Genomic DNA, 20,149 nt, shown 5'->3' on the forward strand with positions numbered 1-20,149 from the left:
GAGAAAGCAAGAGGAGGTTGGGATTGATGATTTGGTGTTGTACATTGACCAACATTAAACTACTTTTGACTTTTTTTTTTCAGAACTTAAAAATTCCTCATTTTAAAAAAAATCTGTTTTTTACCCAAAAGAAAAACCGGTTTTCAAATTTTTATCCAACATTATAAATAAACACTACACTCTCAACATTTCACACACACAAAATATCATTTATTCTCTCTCACAAAAACTCTAAATTTACCATACAAAATGTCTTCACCCAGTCAAAACAAAACCCCAAGAAGAAACAAAAAAAATCTTCAAAACTTCCATCACTAAATCTTTCATCTCCAAACCCTCAATCACCAAACATTCCATCACCAACTTGTTATCGACCTTCACTCAATCAATGCATTCATTTACCCGCTAGTTACTACTATCCTACTATGGCTACACAAATGTATCAATTCTGTAACATCTAAAACTATGGTCCCAAAAATTTCATTTTTATAATAGATGAAATAGTATTTTCAAATATAATCCATACATCTCAACAAAATCAATATATCAAATCTATCAAAATCAGAGTAATATCAAATGCGGAATCGCCATGGTGTGTGTGGTGCAGTCAACTCGAGCCCTTCCCCTTGGAACCAGTAGTACCTGAAACACAAACTAAAATTTGTAAGTACAAAACTTAGTGAGTTCCCCAAGATACCGCATACCAAACATATCACATAATGGGGCCTCACCCACACTCGCATAACGGGCCTCGCCCAATGAGATACAGGCATTGCCCACACTCGTAATACGGGCCCCGCCCGGATTAGCAAACATATACAAAAACATACAAGTATCACACATACAACAAGTATATCAGCATAATCATCAAAGGTCAGCCTTGGTGCCTTAGACCCGCTAAACCCAATGAGGAAAACTCACCTCGAAAAGTTGAACGAAACGAATGATCCCTAACTATTGGTCCTATAGTTCCCTAAGCTATCAATTACCAAATAAAAGTTGATTAACATTTGGGATCTACATCATAACCAAAAATCCCTACTTGGGGTAAAAATACTATTTTACCCCTATCATAATTTGGTCCAGGAATGAAACCCTAAATCAAAATCCAATGGCCCAAAAGTTAAACAATCCTTCAAGGTCCAACATATGGCCCAATTTACAATTGGGCCCAATACCTTCACATGGGCCTTAGCCTAAGGCCTAATAATTTTTCCATAGCTGAAAGATTCGATTCCAGATGGCCCATTAATGCCCAAGACACATAGTCCAAGAATATAGCCCATCTGAGGCCTAAAAGACGCGAAGCCCAAATCCATTGAGTACGTTGGGTGGAATCAACTGTACGATAAGCGTACAGGCTACATGGATTGTACGTTGTGCGGACTGGCTTGTACGTGTTGGATAAGATGTCTAAGTCCATAACTATTTTTGGTATGTACTTGACCCAGTTTAGCATGGTCCATTTGGGTTGCATGGCATCATGCACTTGGGTAGACTAAAATGAGAGAAATGACACTTATGGTTTATTAATATGTTATAAGTTCTAATATATTAATAATATTATTTAATTACTATTGATTATGAATTAATTTAGAATTAATTTTGTGATCAAAAGGAGACTAATTAAATATATGGGCTAATTGTGTAATCATCCATTTCTTTAATAGTGGGCTTGTAGTCCATGGTGTATTGAGTTGGGCTAAATCCCATGAGATACTCCATGGTTGTTTTGAACCCATGGATCCAAGAAATGGAAAGTCATGTCATTTAGGGTTTACATGGTGTAACCCTACTTGTGACACACTATAAAAGGGATATGTTAGCTACCAAAATCGGCCACTAGAAAGAACAAGAGGGCATAGCCGATTTCTAAGCGTGTTGCAATTCTCTCTAAGTTATTCCAAGTGTATTTGGTGTTGTGTGAAGCATTTGAGGCATCACATTTGGGGTGCTAGGCTCACAAGTTTCTCAAAGGAATTCCAGCAACAAAAGGTATGTACCTCTTAATAGCTTTTATGTTTAAAAGTTCCCCATGTATGCTAGATAGGTTATGAACCTTGGAAAATGGATAGTTTGATCCATTTTGTCCATTCTCCTATCCATGGTTTTTAACATGGCCATGACCGCAGATAAATCTTTAGTAGCAGCATACGCGGCTCCCCTCGTGACATCATTCCTAGGGTTGTGGTATTCTCTAGAGTGTTTAGAGAATTCTTCAATCAACTCTTTAATCACCGGGGGTGGCTTCTTTGTAAGTGGGCCTTGCGAGTCTAGCAACTGCCGGGTTGTGACATTGACTCCATCATAGAAGATGGAAACTTCTTGCTGGCTGTTTAGATCATGGTGTGGGCAGTTTCTTAGCAGACCTTTGTACCGCTCCCATGCTTCATATAAAGACTCTCCAGCTTGTTGTTCAAAGTTTGCAATGGCCTTCTTCAGTTTGGCTATCTTGGATGGTGGGCAAAAGTGATCAATAAATTCTTCCTTCATTCTGGCCCAAGTAGTGACTGATCCGGGGGGAAGTGACTTGAGCCAGTCTTTAGCAGCACCCTTGAAGGTTACCGGAAGCATACGAAGTAGTTGAGTTTCGCGGGTTATATTTGGAATATTGAAGTAATCAGCAACATCATTGACTTCATCCAAATGTTTGTAGGCATCTTCATGATCTTTCCCATAGAAAGGTATTTCCTTGAGTGAAGTTAGGATATGACCTTTTAGCTCGAAGGTAGCAGTCACGGGAATTGCGGGTTGCACAAGTCCCGGGCCATGGTCGTCGCGCATCCTCTTCTTCCATTCTCCCATGGGGATTTCATCAATGTTAGCCATAGTGAACGCTAACTCTTCCTCCGACTCGGTTTCTTGCTCGTACGTTGCCTCCTCTTCTTCCTCGGTCTCGTACCCAATATCTTCTTGAATTGGCTCCTCAATTATCAAAGAAGCGCTAGAAGCTCCTGATTTACTGCTCTTCTTTTTCCCAAAAACAGTCTTCAAGTTGGACAATGGTGATTTCTTTGGTGTGCTTGAACTCCCCACGTCCTTCCCTTTGTTTCTTTTCAATGCGTATTCGGGGTCTTCAAACAGGGGTACCAGTGGTGTGTTTGCTCCTCTGGTCATGAAAGTCCTGAAATCAATCAAATAAAAAGCGTAAACAGAACAAAAAGATTGTAACTATAGAGAAAATCTACTGCTGACTAAACTGCTACTCGTCGAGTAGGTGCGATTGCACTCGGCGAGTATCAGTGGTATTTCAAAAAAAAAATTCTAAGTTTTAAACTAACTAAAACAGATACTAAAACCTAATTACTAATTACTAAATTGCAATAAATGAACTTTATGCAAGTAACTCACACAAAGGATCGAAAAAATTAGGAATTAGCTTAATTATTTAGAACCGTTCCCCAGCAACGGCGCCAAAAACTTGATGTGTGTAAAACCAACTAGTTTTATCCCTACTTTTTATTAATAATTTGAGCATACAAAGGCAGTGAACCTGTCTTTAAGTGGTATAGATTGATAAGTAAGGTATCGAACTCAGGGAACGGAAAATTAAACTAATAGCTAATTTTAACTAAAACAAATAATAAAAGTAAAGGGTTTTTCTCTAGTTTTGCAAGACTAGAAACTTAGACAACTAAATTAACTGATTAACTAAAGCAACAAATATTCACCAAATTTGATAAAGATGTTTCTATTTAGGTTCAAGCAATTCACTCCTATGGTTATTTAAGTTTAAGGTAGATTAATTGCTATTGGTTACCAATTATAATAGTTAGGTTCATATTCATTACTCCTAACCCTTAGACAATTAACTAATTTAAGCGTTGATCAAGTGTTTAAACTAATTAATTCCCTAGATTAATTATTTGGATTAAATAAGATTTGTAATGGTCAATTAAGTTATTAATTCAATTAACCTCTTGTTGATGGTTTCTCAAATAAGCTCACACATTAATCTTCCTATTTTCTTATTAATCTTAGTTTCATAATCATTACTTCTAAGCATATGGTTTAGCATTCACATAGACATATGAGGTTAACAATTAAGTGATGTTCATGCAACCTAATTGCCTTCCAATTAACAGAAAATAGTAGTGATTAATACATAAGGTTCTTTAACAAACTTAATTTAATAAATTAATACCAATAGACAATTAAGCAATAATCAATAATCAAACCATAGGAGTTCTTTGGTATTCCCCAAATAGAAACAAAAACGAATTTAGCTCATAATTGCAGTAGAAACAAACATAAAAATAAAGTTTACTAAAGCAAACATATTCAATTCCTAAGTCTAAGTGGTAGAATTAACCTAATTGCTTGAATTCTTCCAAATATTGAAGCTTAGGGTTCCTTAGCGTCTTCTGGGTCTCTTCGTCGCAGCTAAACCTTCAAAAATTGCCCGGAGTATGATCCCATGAGATAAGGATTCGTGTTTTATAGATATCCCAAAACAGGGTGTACTCGGCGAGTAGCAGAGTCAACTCGCCGAGTAGATACTTATCCGTCTTGAATCAGCAGTCGTATTTATCTTCTGGAATATCCTCGTGTACTCGCCGAGTAGGGTCGATCTACTCGCCGAGTATATCACCTTCTTTCACTCTTTGATCTTCAATTGCTTCCCTTTTCTCCTTTTTGCTTCCAAGCATATCTTTTGGACTGAAAACACAATTCACAACATTTTAAGTACCTTTTGTCCACATTATTCACATAATTAATCAAAAACAACTAAGAATATATGCTAAATAATTAATTAATTATGCACATATCACACCTCATGAGATGTGGAGTAGGAAAGTTCCTAATTTGGACCACATCAAGATTTGGGGTTGTGAGACTTTCGTGAGACGCGAGACTCATGATAAGCTTGAACCTTGAAGTGAGAGGTGTATTTTCATCAGCTACCCAAAGAAATTCTTTGGTTACCTCTTCTACAAACCCAGTGAGAATGTGGTCTTTGTGGCAAGAAGTGGGGTCTTTCGCGAGAGAGAATTCATAAGCAAAGGAAATAGTGGGAGGCAAGTTGACCTTGAAAAAATTCAAGAGTCAAGTGATGAAGGAAACTCAAACCCTAGAAATCAACCAGAGGAGGAAACTCATGTTGATCCGATTGACGAGTCTGTACCTATGAGGCGTTCCACGAGGGTTAGGAATGCACCTGAGCATTACTATGATTTCCTTATTACTACAGAAGTTGATACACTTATCAGTGATAGTATACTGGTAAATTTGGATGAACCTAATAGCTTTAAGGATGCCATGGCAGGCCCAGAGTCTGCTAAATGGAAGGAGGCTATGGACAGCGAGATACAGTCCATGTATGATAATAAAGTTTGGAACTTGGTTGACAATGTACCCGACCGTAAGACAGTCGGGTGCAAGTGAATCTTCAAGAAGTAGACCGACATGGATGGTAAAGTGCATACTTATAAGGCGCGACTAGTTTTGAAGGGTTTGACTCAGACTTAAGGTATTGATTATGATGAAACCATCTCACCAGTTGCGAAGATAAAGTCTATTAGGGTCATGCTATCCATTGCTGCATTTTATGATTATAATATATCGCAAATGGATGTCAAAACCACTTTCCTAAATGGAAAGTTGGCTGAGGATGTTTACATGAGTCAACCAGAGGGTTTTGTCAGGTGGAGAACCCAAATAGAGTGTGCAAGCTTGAGAAATCCATTTATGGATTGAAACATGCATCTCGCAGCTGGAATCTTTGTTTCGATGAAAAGGTCAAAGAGTTTGGTTTCTTGAGAAGTGAAGATGAGTCTTGCGTATATGTCAAAGCTAGTGGGAGTGTAGTTAGCTTTTTGGTATTGTATGTGGATGACATACTACTCATAGGAAATGACATCCCAACTCTGCATGAGGTGAAGTCCTGGCTTGGGAAGTGCTTGCTATGAAGGACCTTGGAGAAGCTGCCTATATCCTAGGGATAAGGATATTAAGAGAAAGGAGTACAAGAGTAATTGGACTTAGTCAGAGTACTTACTTGGATAAGGTGTTGAATAGGTTCATCATGTAGGACTCCAAGAAAGGAGATTTACTAATCCAGAATAACGCTAAGCTGAGTAAGACTCACATCCCGAGTACAGAGGCTGAGATAGCTGAAATGAGTTGAGTACCGTATGCTTATGCTGTAGGCTCAATCATGTATGTTATGACTTGTACTCGTCCTGATGTGGCTTTTACTTTGATCATGGTCAGCAGATATCAGGGGAACCCTGGCAAGGCTCATTGGACTAGGGTAAAGAACATTCTCAAGTATCTCCAAAGGACTAAGGACTGGGTTTTTGCCTTCGGTGGGGGTGATGACTTGAGAGTGGTTGGGTATAGTGATGCTAGCTTCCAGACTGATAGGGATAATTTCTGCTCTCAGTCAGGTTGGGTCTTTACATTACATGGAGGAGCAATTACTTGGAAAAGTTCCAAGCAGGAGACGGTAGCTGATTCGACTTGTGAATCAGAGTACATAGCAGCGAGTAAAGCGGCGAAGGAGGAAATATGGCTGAAGAACTTCATTGGAGACCCTGGAGTTGTACCAGCTATAAAGGAGCTTATGGAAATTTTCTGTGATTGTGAAAGTGCAGTTGCCTTAGCGAAGGAACCAAGGGATCACGGGAGGTCCAGACACATCGACAGAAAATACCATTTTATCAGATATCGAATAGAAGAAGGACTCCTCGCGGCAAAGAGGTTATCATTGGATGAGAACCCAACAGATCCCCATACGAAGGGCTGAGTAGGGTTAAGCATCTCCACCATGTGAGGCGTATAGGGCTGAAGGATGATATTAGTTTTAGTAGTTAGATAGTTTTTGAAATTTGTAAAATGTAATTGACATTTGATGATAAATAAAAGTTGTTGTTTATTTATTAGTATAAGTGTTGCTATCTTTTGTCAATCGTTTACTATCATTTCATTTTGCATGTTTTGACTTCCAGAATAATTATGTTATGCTATATCATATTATTCAAAATCTCCACAGTCGATCATATGTTGGAAGTAGATATGAATCAAGGCTGTCATGAAGTTGGCTTGTAGATGTCTAAGTTGTTGGACATAGCAAGAGTTGCTACGACACTCATGAGTGATCATAAGTTCTGAGTATTGGATTCAACCCACGCTCACTTGTATCACTTCATGGAATTTATTTCGAGTGATCGTGAGATGGTAATATCATATAAGTCTTCAAACCTAGAGATATGAGTTGTTGACTATGAGTTGGTTATACATTGATTGTACAAAAATGCATTGGTAACTCGATGTTATAAAACGTGCCTTGGTGTATAATTCAACAAGTAGTAGAAAAAGCATATGATTCGAAGTTTATTTGTTCCTTCTTGGATTAGAAATGATATCTAGACCCTTGATGATTTTGTTTTGACCTATGTACCAGGCCCGGTCAGAACTAAATTGAGGTGTTCGATTAAGTTCTATGTCAAACAAATCGGAAATCAGGAAACAAACTGTTGGATAATAAGTACGACATTGTTTCATGTATTTGTCCGGCTAATATCATGAGAGAAGAGGATTTTATGATCACTTATCTTAAATGGCGTATCATCATCATCTCAGTTTCGAGAGACCTTGAAAGAGCTACGATTGCTGATTTGTTCCTAAAGTCATATTTGCAGTAATAGTTATTAGATTTATCCAAGTGGTAGACTGTTGGATAAGATGTCTAAGTTTATAACTATTTCTGGTATGTACTTGACCCGGTTTGGCATGGTTCATTTGGGTTGCATGGCATCACGCACTTGGGTAGACTAAAATGAGAGAAATGACACTTATGGTTTATTAATATATTATAAGTTCTAATATATTAACAATGTTATTTAATTAGTATTGATCAAGAATTAATTTAGAATTAATTTTGTGATCAAAAGGAGACTAATTAAATATATATGGGATAATTGTGTAATCATCCATTTCTTTAATAGTGGGCTTGTAGTCCATGGTGTATTGAGTTGGACTAAAACCCATGAGATACTCCATAGATGCTCCATGGTTGTTTTGAACCCATGGATCTAAGAAATAGAAAGTCATATAATTTAGGGTTTACATGGTGTAACCCTACTTGTGACACACTATAAAAGGGATATGTTAGCTACCAAAATCGACCACTAGAAAGAACAAGAGGGCATAGTCGATTTCAAAGTGTGTTGCAATTCTCTCTAAGTTATTCCAAGAGTATTTGGTGTTGTGTGAAGCATTTGAGGCATCACATTTGGGGTGCTAGGCTCACAAGGTTCTCAAAAGAATTCCAACAACAAAAGGTATGTATCTCTTACTAGCTTTTATGTTTAATAGTTCCCCATGTATGCTAGATAGGTTATGAACCTTTGAATAGTAAAACATAGATCCAAGGTTTATAGGGTTGCATGTACATCATAGGAGTGTTATAATACTTAAAACCCATCAGTACGTTCAGTGTACTCACCCATTAAGCCATAAACCCGAAAAGCACTTAGATCCTTAAGACCTAGTGCTCCAGTCATAGATCTGAGTCATATGAAGTGTCTTAAACCATAACATTGTAAACTTGGTGGCTTTGCATGCCCCAAATGAACCAAATCTCAAAATATTAAACACTACTTCCATAAAATGAACCCAAACTCATGCTTGGATGATTCAAAGCCTCAAAGATGGAAAATTTATGACTCAATGACCAAATGAACACCAAGAGTAGCAACTCTAAGCTCTAGAAATGACAATAATTCACAAGATTTGATATATGAGACCAAAAAGACCCACAAACTTAAACAAAGAAGATCTAAGCATTAACAAAGCAAGTTCTGAGCTTTATACCTCAAATGTGTGCCAAATGATGAAGATAACTCGGATCTTCAAGCTTAACTCCAACAACTCTCCTTCACCAAATTCTTCTTCTAATTTCCATGGCACCAAACTACCAAAAATGCACTCCACAAGGTCAAGAACACACCAAGATGATAAAGGGGTCGATTTTAGGGTTTTTGGACAAGAGATGCTGATAAGGAGGCTAACCCATGGGATTTAATGACATTATATACTTGAACCCTAAAAATTAGGGTTTTTGGTCCTGGCCTTTTACGTAGCGCGTACCTCTTCGAACGCTAAGCGTACATGCATGCCTATGCATTCCTTAATGGACCACTACGCCAGCGTACACCAGGCTTATGCCCATCGTACGACCTCAGCAAGCCCATGCAAATAAGGCTCAGTACCACTAAGCTCACACAACTAGCATAATTAAACAATTAGATAAATGATTAAGTAATTAAATAATACCTTAGAACCATCGGGCATTACAATTATCCCCCACTTGGATCAAACTTCATCCTCAAAGTCCGCTGTCTCAAACATCTCGGGATAATGCTCCCTCATCTCCTCCTTAGGCTCCCACGTCCACTCAGACCCCTTGCGGTGCAGCCACTGCACCTATACCAGCTCCAAAACCTTGTTCATCAAGGTTTTCATCTTCCAATCTAAAATTGCCACCGGTCTCTCAATGTAATTCAGGCGGTCATCCACCTAAATATCCTCTAAAGGTACAACTACGGAATCATCCACTAAACACTTCCGTAGCTAAGATACAAGAAAAGTGTTATGAATCTGACTGAGCTCGACTGGAAGATCAAGACGATAAGCTACCCAGCCCACCCGAGCCAAAACCCTTAAGGGACCAATATACCTGGGGCCCAACTTTCCCCGCTTCCTGAACCGGATGACATATTTCCAAGGTGACACCTTTAGGAGAAACATATCTCCCACCTAGAAATCAAATTTTGACCGGTGCATGTCGGTATAGCTCTTCTGCCAACTTTAAGCTGTCTGAGGCCTGCTCCGAACCTGCTGAATCAGCTCAATGGTCTTGAGCACCACCTCGGTACTCCCATTGACTCGTTGACCGACCCCGCCCCAACAAATCGGGGTCCCACACTTCCTCCAGTAGAGAATCTCAAAAGGAGGTTGATCGATGATGACATGATAATTGTTGTTATACGATAATTCTGCCGACAGAAGATACGTATCCCACCTCCCACTGAAATCTAACACACACGCTCGCAACATGTCCTCAAGATCCTAAATAGTCTTCTCACCCTGACCATTGGACTGGGGATGAAATGTTGTACTGAAATGAAGATGAGTGCCCATCTTGTCATGAAACCGCTTCCGAAAATCTGGAAGTAAAACGAAGATCTCGGTCAAAAACCACTGATACTAACACCCCATGACGTGCCACCACCTCCCGAACATAAATCTTGGCTAGCTTCTCAGTAGAGATACTCTCCTAGATTGAGATAAAATGTATCTCTTGGTCAACCGATCCACAATGACCCAGATAGAATCCACTCCACGCACAGTCCTAGTAAAATTCGTGATAAAATCCGTGGTGATGTCTTCCCATTTCCATACGGTAATCTCCAATAGCTGCATCTTTCTAGATGTCGCTAATGCTCGGCCTTGAATTTCCTACAAGTCAACCACCTCTCCACAAACCATGCTACATACCGCTTCATGCAGGGCCACCAATAATCAGTATGAAGATCCCTATACATCTTCGTTGCCCTGGGATGAATGGAGAATCTTGACATATTAGGCTCCTCCATCAGAACTTGGCACACACTGACCCAATACGAAACCCAAACTCTCTGATGTAGAGTCAACAATCCGCGACTATCATAATCGAAGGAAGCCACCTGACCCACAATTCGCTCGCTCTTTCGGTGCTCTTCCTTCATAGCATCAACTTGTGTCTCTCGAATCCGGTCCAAAAAAGGAGTAATCATTGTCATCCTCAAGAATATATCTCGGATCAAAGTTGCAACCTCCTTGTGGCTGAGAGCATCAGACACTGCAGTGGGCTTCCCCAGGTGGTGAGGGATCTCAAAATCATAATCCTTCACCACATCCAAACATCGACGCTGCATCATATTCGGATTCCGCTGATCCATCAAGTACCTTAGGCTCTTGTCATCCGTGTAAATGGTACACCATACCCCATAGATGTAATGTCGTCAAATCTTGAGGGCAAAAACCACACCCCCTACCTCCAAATCATTCATCGGATAATTCGCCTCATAAGGCTTCAACTGCATCAAAGCGTAAGAGATCATGCGACCCCGTTGCATCAACACTACACCCCAACCCATGATCGAGGCATCACAATAAACCACAAAGTCATCAACACCCTCTGGAAGGTTTAGAATTGACGCCTCACACAACCGCTGCCTAAGAGTCTCAAAAGTTGTCTGCTGCTCAGGCCCCTAGCAAAAAGTCACCGCTTCTTGGTCAGTCGGGTCAAGGGAACATCGATCTTGGAGAAATCCTGAATGAGTCTCTAATGATAATGTCACACCCCCAAACCTGAACGGCGGAAACGTTCGGGGGCAGATGACTTCATGTGGTAACGTAACAAATGAATACATAGTAAAGAAAGCAATACAACCATCATATATATAATTGAAAGTTACATTTGTCAAAAGTTACATGTTCAAAACCAATTACAATATGATGTCAAAATATGAGATTAAACCGGCGCCGTATCATCCCTTCATCAAAAGCATAATGATACCTGTAGTTACTGAATCCCTGGGACATACAAGTAATTTTGAAAAAGTAGATCAGCATTTAAGCTGGGAGTTTCATAAGTATTTAATGACAATGTTTGTATGAAATGGAATGTCTTGTCCTTGTTGGTTTGTGTTTAGAAAATCCTATATTTTCTACTAGTATAAAAGTAGTCTTCCTTCAAGACCAAAGTTTGTTTCCAAAAATTGTATGTAAGTATAAAAATAACCAATATGTTTGAAAACCTCGTAAATCAATTTATTTTTAATACCTCATGTGAGTTTTATAACCATACTATTGACTCAGAATGCCTATACACAACGTTCTTCAGGCGTTGGAATGTTATGACGTTTGTCACCCCAAATGGTGGACTGTAGCTAACAGTCAGGGCGCGGGTTGTCAAGCCCGTATAGATCTATACACAAACACCATGCTCCCCCTCCAAGGGATTCTGGTATATAATACAGGACTTGAAATGTGTACTCGAACGTACGTGAAGTTAATGTCTCACAGAACCGTAGTATAAAAACAGATTTACGTGTTAAAATGTTCATTTGCTATTGTATATGAAAGTGATTTCTTGAAAATCATGTTATTAGTATGTAAAAGTTAGCAATATCCTCATAAAACTATACTTATTATAGTTTTCTAAAAGTGTGCCTTGTTTGTTTTAGAATATCTAGAAAAGGAACCACTTGTTATGAAAGCATAGATTTTTGTAGAGCCTAAGATAGACACATATACTTTAAATCTAGGAAAAATGTTTAGTTTATACATGCATTACAACAATTTATAGTTTTAAAGATAGAATGCTATTGTAATATATTTTGTATACGGGAGTTCCCTATAAAGTTTATAAATCACATATGATTCTATTTAATAACAGTGTATAATAATCTTTATATATAACACCCGATAGTAGTAGTGTGTTTTACTTGTATTCCCCCCCCCCCCTAGAAAGCATATAAAAGTGTTTAGAATATTTAAAAAGGATTAATAAAGGGGTATGAACTCACTTGAAAGTCTGAAGATAGCGAGATGGAAAAACTGCGCAAAGTTTCGTCTCGGGAAACGGATTTTTCTCGGGAATCTCGGGAGTAAAATTGACCTTCGGGACTTGAGCAAAATGACCAGGGCTTCGGGGTAGTGCGAGCACGGAAATCGAGGCAATATCATGAGAGAAATGAGAGAGATGGGATAAATTTTCCGGAACCCTCGCATCACTATTTATAGGAGGCTGAGAGGCCTCGTTACGCGGGGGGTACGCACGTACGCTGGGCGTACGCGTACGTCATGCGTGACCGAGTCCTCGACTGCCTCGGAGCTCGGATGGGACGGGTCGGTGGTTCACACAGGCGCGACGTGGACGATCCGAGGCCAAGGCCTTCGCGTACGCGGGGCGTACGGAGTTACGCGGCACGTAACTCGGATGAGTTCGCTGACTCCCCCTTCGGATAATACCGGATTTTGAATTAAATAAATATATAATTTATTTAATAAACTTCAAAAATTCATATCTTCTTCATACGAAATCCGTTTTCGACGTTCTTTATATCCCCGCGAAGGTGAGACCATACTCTACAAGTTTCGTTTAGATTCCGTCAGCAAATTCCGAAATTATTTTTATTATTTATTTATAAAATGTCGTGATTAAGAAATTTCTTTAAACAAATCATAACTTCTTTATCTGACGTCGGTTTTTGCCAGACTTTTTACCGCTGAAAAACCATTGTCGAGACCTTCGATTCTCGTTTAGGTCATTCCGGCCAAAAGTCGCTCGATCTCCGATTCGAGTTTTTAGTTGCCTGTTGCTAAGCCGAATTTGGAAAAATCTTAACTTCAATATACGAAGCCAGATTTGGGCATTCTTTTTACGTACGATCCCGGTTTAATGATATAAAACATAGTAGGTAGTTAAATAAAACTTTTTGGACATTTTAATATCAACGTAAATTTTATTAACTCAAAAGTGGTTACAATACTTGACCTATTAGGCCATTACAAAGAGTTGAAATATCGGGTTGTCACATCACCCCCCCGTTAGAGGGAATTTCATCCCGAAATTTAAAGTAGTAAAGACACTAGTGAACATGAAAGAGATGAGGGTACTTTTGTTTCATCTGATCTTCGCGTTCCCATGTGAATTCAAGTCCCCGCTTGGTGTTCCAGCGAACCTTCACGATGGGTATGCGACTTTGTTTTGTTTGTTTGACCTCTCGGTCCATGATTTCTACCGGTTCTTCCACAAAGTTGAGGCTCTCACTGATCTCAATTTCGTCGAGTGGAATAACAAGAGTCTCATCGGACAGACACTTTTTCAAGTTTGAGACGTGGAAGATTGGATGTATGTTACTAAGTTCACGCGGTAGGTTAAGCTTGTAAGCCACAGGGCTGATTCTGGCAAGAATCTCGAAAGGCCCTATGTATTTTGGATTTAGTTTCCCACGCTTTCCAAAGCGTATTAAACCCTTCCACGGTGAGACCTTTAATAAAACGTGGTCTCCTACCTGGAATTCCAAAGGTTTCCTCCTTTGGTCAGCATAGCTTTTCTGTCGGTCTCTAGAGGCTTTCAATCGTTCACGAATCTGAACGATCTTCTCTGTCGTTTCTCGTATGATTTCCAGACCGGTGAGAGTGCTTTCAGGAGCTTTTCCTTTAGCTAACTGGGTATCGCCAACTTCAGTCCAGCACAGAGGGGATCTGCACTTTCGACCATAGAGGGATTCAAACGGAGCAGCCATTATGCTTGTATGATAACTATTGTTGTGTGAAAATTCGACAAGGGGTAAATGGATGTCCCATGCCTTTCCAAAGTCAATCACACAGGCTCTCAGCATATCTTCTAAAGTTTGTATCGTTCTCTCACTTTGCCCGTCTGTTTGTGGGTGGTAGGCTGTACTCATGTCTAGCATAGTTCCCAGGGAACCTTGTAGTGACTGTCAGAATCTTGAAGTGAATCTACTATCTCGGTCGGAGATAATGGATATCGGAACACCATGCAGTCGTACTACTTCCCTTAAGTAAGTTCTTGTAAGCTTTTCCATTTTGTCAGTTTCCTTGATGGGTAGGAAATGCGCGGATTTGGTCAATCTGTCGACGATGACCCATATGGTATCGAGTCCACCCGTCGTCTTGGGTAACTTGGTTATGAAGTCCATAGTAATCCGTTCCCATTTCCATTCTGGTATCTCTGGTTGTTGTAGTAATCCTGATGGTTTTTGATACTCGACCTTAACCTTAGCGCAAGTAACGCATTTACTTACGAAGGTAGCAATTTATGCTTTCATGTTAGGCCACTAGTACAATTTCTTAAGATCCAGATACATCTTATCTGAACCCAGGTGAACGGAATACCTCGTGTTGTGTGCTTCAGTCATTACTACGTCTCTGAACCTGCCATGCTTCGACGTCTAGATTTGGTCCATAAGATAATATGCTCCGCCACCCTTGACTTCTAGATTCTTTTCCATTCCTCGTAGGGATTCACCCGCCACATTTTCAGGTCACAAAGCTTCCACTTGTGTTGTGACATCCCCAAAATCTCGGCCAGAAAAGACCGGTTTCATTTATGCTTTTTAAACATTTTCAGAGTAAATCCTTTTAATTTTAAAAGAGATGCGGAATTTGTTCCCAAAAACAAAACATGATAAAATAGATATTTATCAAAACATTTCATAAGACATATGATTTCATTTCATATTCAAAAGTCGGGATGTCATGTTCCGATACAGATCATAAAGCATAAACGATAGCATTACAAGTCATTCAACAAATATATACATATACAGACTTGTAAACAAAACAACTTGATGATTCGCCCATCTTAAGCTCTTGCGCCACTTCCTGTAATACAAATAAACTGAGTGGGTCAGGCTTGGGAGCCTGGTGAGCATATAGGGTTTTCAAACCCACAATAATTATATTTAATTACAACAATCCACAATAAACCCGATTACCCATTGCCGTTATCCTCACTTTACGTTCCTAAAAATAACGTCTATTATAAGGAACCTATTTCAGGATTTTTCATCGGGATGGACATTATTGCAGAGGGGCTTCCTCAACAATAAGTATCCTAAAGGCAACCATGTGGGGGATAGAGTACACCGGTGAACATGTCGTTCACAACACCTACAGGTAATGAGCCTGCTAGTGTTCCACAGGACAGTCTAGAATAGTCTGTGGTCGTCATCCATACTCTGCTGAATGACTAGAATAAGACCAATAACACGGAGGCCTCTCATCTGTTTATTACACACCAATTACCTACCCATGTTCTACCCAACATATTAGTAGATAAAAATATACGTTTTTATACATTGTTTAAAAACCTATATAACATGCTTTAATCAATACATATTCCACATAACAGATGAGGCATACACACATAACACGTATTTCATAGAGAATACATCAGATCTATAAGATAGAAGAGAGTGAATATACACTCGCACGTATAACAACCAAATATATACACATAACACGTATTTTATATGAAATACTTCATAATATTGCGTTGGAAAGAAAATAACTACACACTCACTTGATCAGAAGATGATCGGGCAGCACTACGGCTTGCAGAAGAGGTGTTTCTCCATAGACCTGGAAGATCTTCACAAAACCGGGCTCCTCGCGGGCAGCGTTTCGGCTCGGGAATAACGCTCTTCGGGATCCTCAGGGCTTCGGATCTTGCTTCGGGGCTCGGGAATATTACCGGGGCTTCGGGGTACAAACGGCACGCAAAACGAGGCAAATGACTAGAGAGAATGATGGAATTTGCAAAGGAAACTCGGCTGCTTCGGATCTCCTTTTATAGGTGCTGAACCCTCGCACGTACGCGGGGCGTACGCCTCGGTGGTCGTCAGCGCTTACGTCATCGGTCCATCTACGTCATTGCATATGACTCACTACTCCGTAGAACTCGAGTGCCCTACACTGTACGCGGGGCGTACTCACTTTAGCGGCGCGTAAGTCGGATCAGATCTGTGACTCACCTTCGGATAATGCTTCCGAATTTTGATTTAAAAATAAATATAAATTAATTAATAAACTTCGTAAATTCATATCTTCTTCATACGAACTCCGTTTTCGACGTTCTTTATATCCACGGAAAGGTGAGACTACGCTCTACAACTTTTGTTTAGACTCCGTCGGCTAATTTTGACTTTTATTTTTATTATTTATTTTTAGAAGGCTGAGACAGAAAAACTTCGTTATAAATTCGTAACTTCTTCGTCTGACGTCCGTTCTCGCCTAACTTTTCATCGTTTCGCTACTAACAACAAGATCTTCAATTCTCATTTAGATTGTTTCGGCTAAAAACCGCTCGATCTCAAATCGAGTATTCGGGCTGCATACTTCTAAGTCGAAACTTAGAAAAATCATAACTTCCTCATACGAAGTCAGATTTGGGCGTTCCTTTTATGCACGCTCTCGGTTTAACGAAATCTACGACTTTCGTTTAGATCGCTAAGGCTAAATATCGCTCTATCTTAAATTCATATTTTACGTCACTTGGCGTCATGTCGATTCTGTCGCGAAACTTCGACAGGACATAACTTCTTCGTTATAGCTCGGATTTTGGCATTCCTTATATCTCCAGAATCCTTGTTTCGACCACTACAACTTTATGCAAAGATATCGGGCTTATCTCACACTTTAATTTTGACGCTTATTTTATTCTTAATTCATTAAATTATAAAAATCAAGAAAATAAACACATAAATCACATAATTCACAAATAATACATTTTTATTATTTCAAATTTAGTTACAAAGGTTAACCTAGACTATTACATTGCTAAAAATGGCAAGCCAAGAAACACGGGCGTTACATGTGCCTCCTTAATTTGTGTGGATAAGTGGGAATGGATAGTCATAGTCAGAGATTTGACCCTCCGACCAGTGTATTCCTTTCGACTGAGGGCGTCCGCTACCACGTTGGCCTTGCAAGGATGATAACGAATTTTGCATTCGTAGTCATTTAGTAACTCAACCCATCGTCGTTGTCGCATGTTGAGTTCCTTCTGACCGAAAATGTGTTGAAGGCTCTTGTGATCGGTGAAAATAGTACTCTTTGTTCCGTATAAGTAGTGTCTCCAGATCTTCAGAGCAAATACCACTGCTCCTAACTCAAGATCGTGTGTCGTATAGTTCACTTCGTGTGTCTTAAGCTGTCGGGAGGCATAAGCAATAACTTTCCCTCTCTGCATAAGAACACAACCAAGTCCTTGATTTGATGCATCGCAATACACTACGAAGTCTTCTATCCCTTCGAGGAGGGATAGTATCGGTGCGGTGCACAAGGCCTGTTTTAGTGTTTGGAACACCTTTTCTTGCTTCGCTTCCCAGTTAAAGGCCACGCCTTTTTGGGTTAATGCAGTAAGAGGTTTCGCAATGCTAGAGAAGTTCTTTATGAATCTGCGATAGTAGCCAGCGAGACCTAGAAATTGACGAATTTCTGTAGGTGTCTTTGGTGCCGACCAGTTCTCGATGGCCTTGATTTTGGAGGGGTCCACGTGTATCCCTTTCTCGCTAACAACGTGGCCCAAAAATTCGACCCTTCGAATCCAAAATTCGCATTTAGAGAACTTCGCATAAAGTTTCTCCGATCGCAGTGTTTCTAAGACTTTTCGTAGGTGCTACCTATGCTCTTCCTTACTTCGGGAGTAGATAAGTATATCATCGATAAAGACGATGACGAACTGATCTAAGTAGGGACGGCATACCCTATTCATTAGGTCCATAAATACTGCTGGTGCGTTGGTTAATCCGGATGGCATTACTACAAATTCGTAGTGCCCATAACGAGTTCGGAAAGCTGTTTTGGGAATATCCCCCTCAAGTACCCGTAATTGGTGATATCCGGATCGTAGATCTATCTTCGAGAAGTAGTTTGCTCCTTGGAGTTGATCAAATAGGTCGTCAATACGGGGTAGAGGGTAACGGTTCTTAACAGTAAGTTTGTTCAGCTCTCTGTAGTCGATGCACATACGGAACGACCCGTCTTTCTTCTTTACGAACAAGACCGGTGTTCCCCAAGGTGAGAAACTTGATCTTATGAATCCTTTTTGAAGGAGTTCATTAAGTTGATTGGAAAGTTCTTGCATCTCTGCTGGTGCTAGACGATAAGGCGATTTCGCTACTGGGGTAGCCCCTGGAACTAAGTCGATTCTGAATTCGACTTGGCGTTGTGGTGGTAATCCTGGTAGTTCTTCTGGAAAGATATCGGGAAAGTCGTGTACTGCTGGAATGTTCTTGATGTCCTTCAGTTCCTAACTTGTATCGATGATGTGCGCTAGGAATGCTCGACAATCCTTCCGTAAACACTTTCGAGCTTGGATTCACGAAATGATACGAAGGTTTGTACTTGATTTGTCGTCGTAAATCACTAATGTTTCGTTGTTAGGGAGATTAATCCGAACTGCTTTTTCAAAACACATGATGTCGGTGCGAAGAAGACTTAACCAATCCATGCCGACTATGACGTCGAAACTTTCAATAGGGACCGACATGAGATTGATTGGGAAAGAATGACCATCTAAAGTTAACGTACGATCCTTGTATATTTAGTTAGTGTTTTCGGTTTTTCCGTTGGCCATCTCTATAGTGAATGATTTTTCTAGCTTGCTAGGTTTAGGTTTAATTAAGTGAATAAAGTTTTGACTCACGAAGCTTCTCTCCGCTAAACTATCGAATAATATGCATGCATATAAATTATCGAGGAGGAACATACCAGCAACTACAGTTGGGTCAGCTACAGCTTCGTCGTGGCCTATACTCAAAACTCATCCCACACCGCTGGTGCCTGCTGCCTTAGGGCAGTTCCTCTTGTAGTGGCCCACCTCGCCACAACCATAGCAAGTCTGGCCTATACCCGCATTGGGAACTTGAGTGATCGGCTTTGCGGGATCCTTGCAGAAACGGGATGTGTGTCCCTTTCTATTGCAATTGGCGCACTGCATTTCCCGACAAGGTCCATGGTGGTGGTAGATGCATTTGGTGCACTTTGGAAGGTTACCTACATAAGGCCTTGTTGGGTAGGTATTTGTAGGAGCTGTAGTAGGGACCGTGGCAGCATTCACTGAAACCAGTTGTTTCTTTGCGGATTCTTGGGAAGACCCACCCTTCCCTTTATTCCATACTCTCTTCCTGTTGTTGTTGTTGTTGTTGTTGTTGTTGTTGTTGTTGTAGTTTCCTTTCTGTGGTTCTGGTGCAGAAGCGGTTGAGTTCTGATGACCTCCGTAGTCAATCAAAGATTGTGCCAGTTCCTTAGCACTTTCAAAGTTGTCAGGTTTGGAAGCTAACACGCTTGACCGTATTTGGGGCGTCAGTCCCCATATATACCTCTCTATTTTCTTGCTCTCAGGAGCAATCATGTCTGGTCAAAGGATTGCCAGATCGCAGAACCTGTTGGTATAAGTTGCGATGTCGGTCCCAACCATTCCGAGAGTCCAGAGTTCATGTTCGAGCTTTTGAATCTCTCCCTGTGGGCAGTATTCTCTCATCATCATGGCTTTGAGGCTCTCCCAGCTTATGGAGTTTGCCACTATTAGGGTAAGCACTTGAACGTGGCCGTTCCACCAAGC

General features: G+C 40.2%; 1 non-coding gene across 1 annotated transcript; it reads left to right on the forward strand.

The window, feature by feature from the left end:
- Positions 1-2,338: 2,338 nt before the first annotated feature.
- On the forward strand, positions 2,339-2,445 carry LOC145003568 (small nucleolar RNA R71). The gene has a single exon (XR_013662024.1). It is a non-coding gene; the product is annotated as a small nucleolar RNA R71 (small nucleolar RNA).
- The last annotated feature ends 17,704 nt before the right edge of the window (positions 2,446-20,149 follow it).

This window comes from Lactuca saligna, chromosome 6, assembly GCF_052625555.1.
Source record: "Lactuca saligna cultivar CGN05327 chromosome 6, ASM5262555v1, whole genome shotgun sequence".
Classification (NCBI taxonomy): Eukaryota; Viridiplantae; Streptophyta; class Magnoliopsida; order Asterales; family Asteraceae; genus Lactuca; species Lactuca saligna.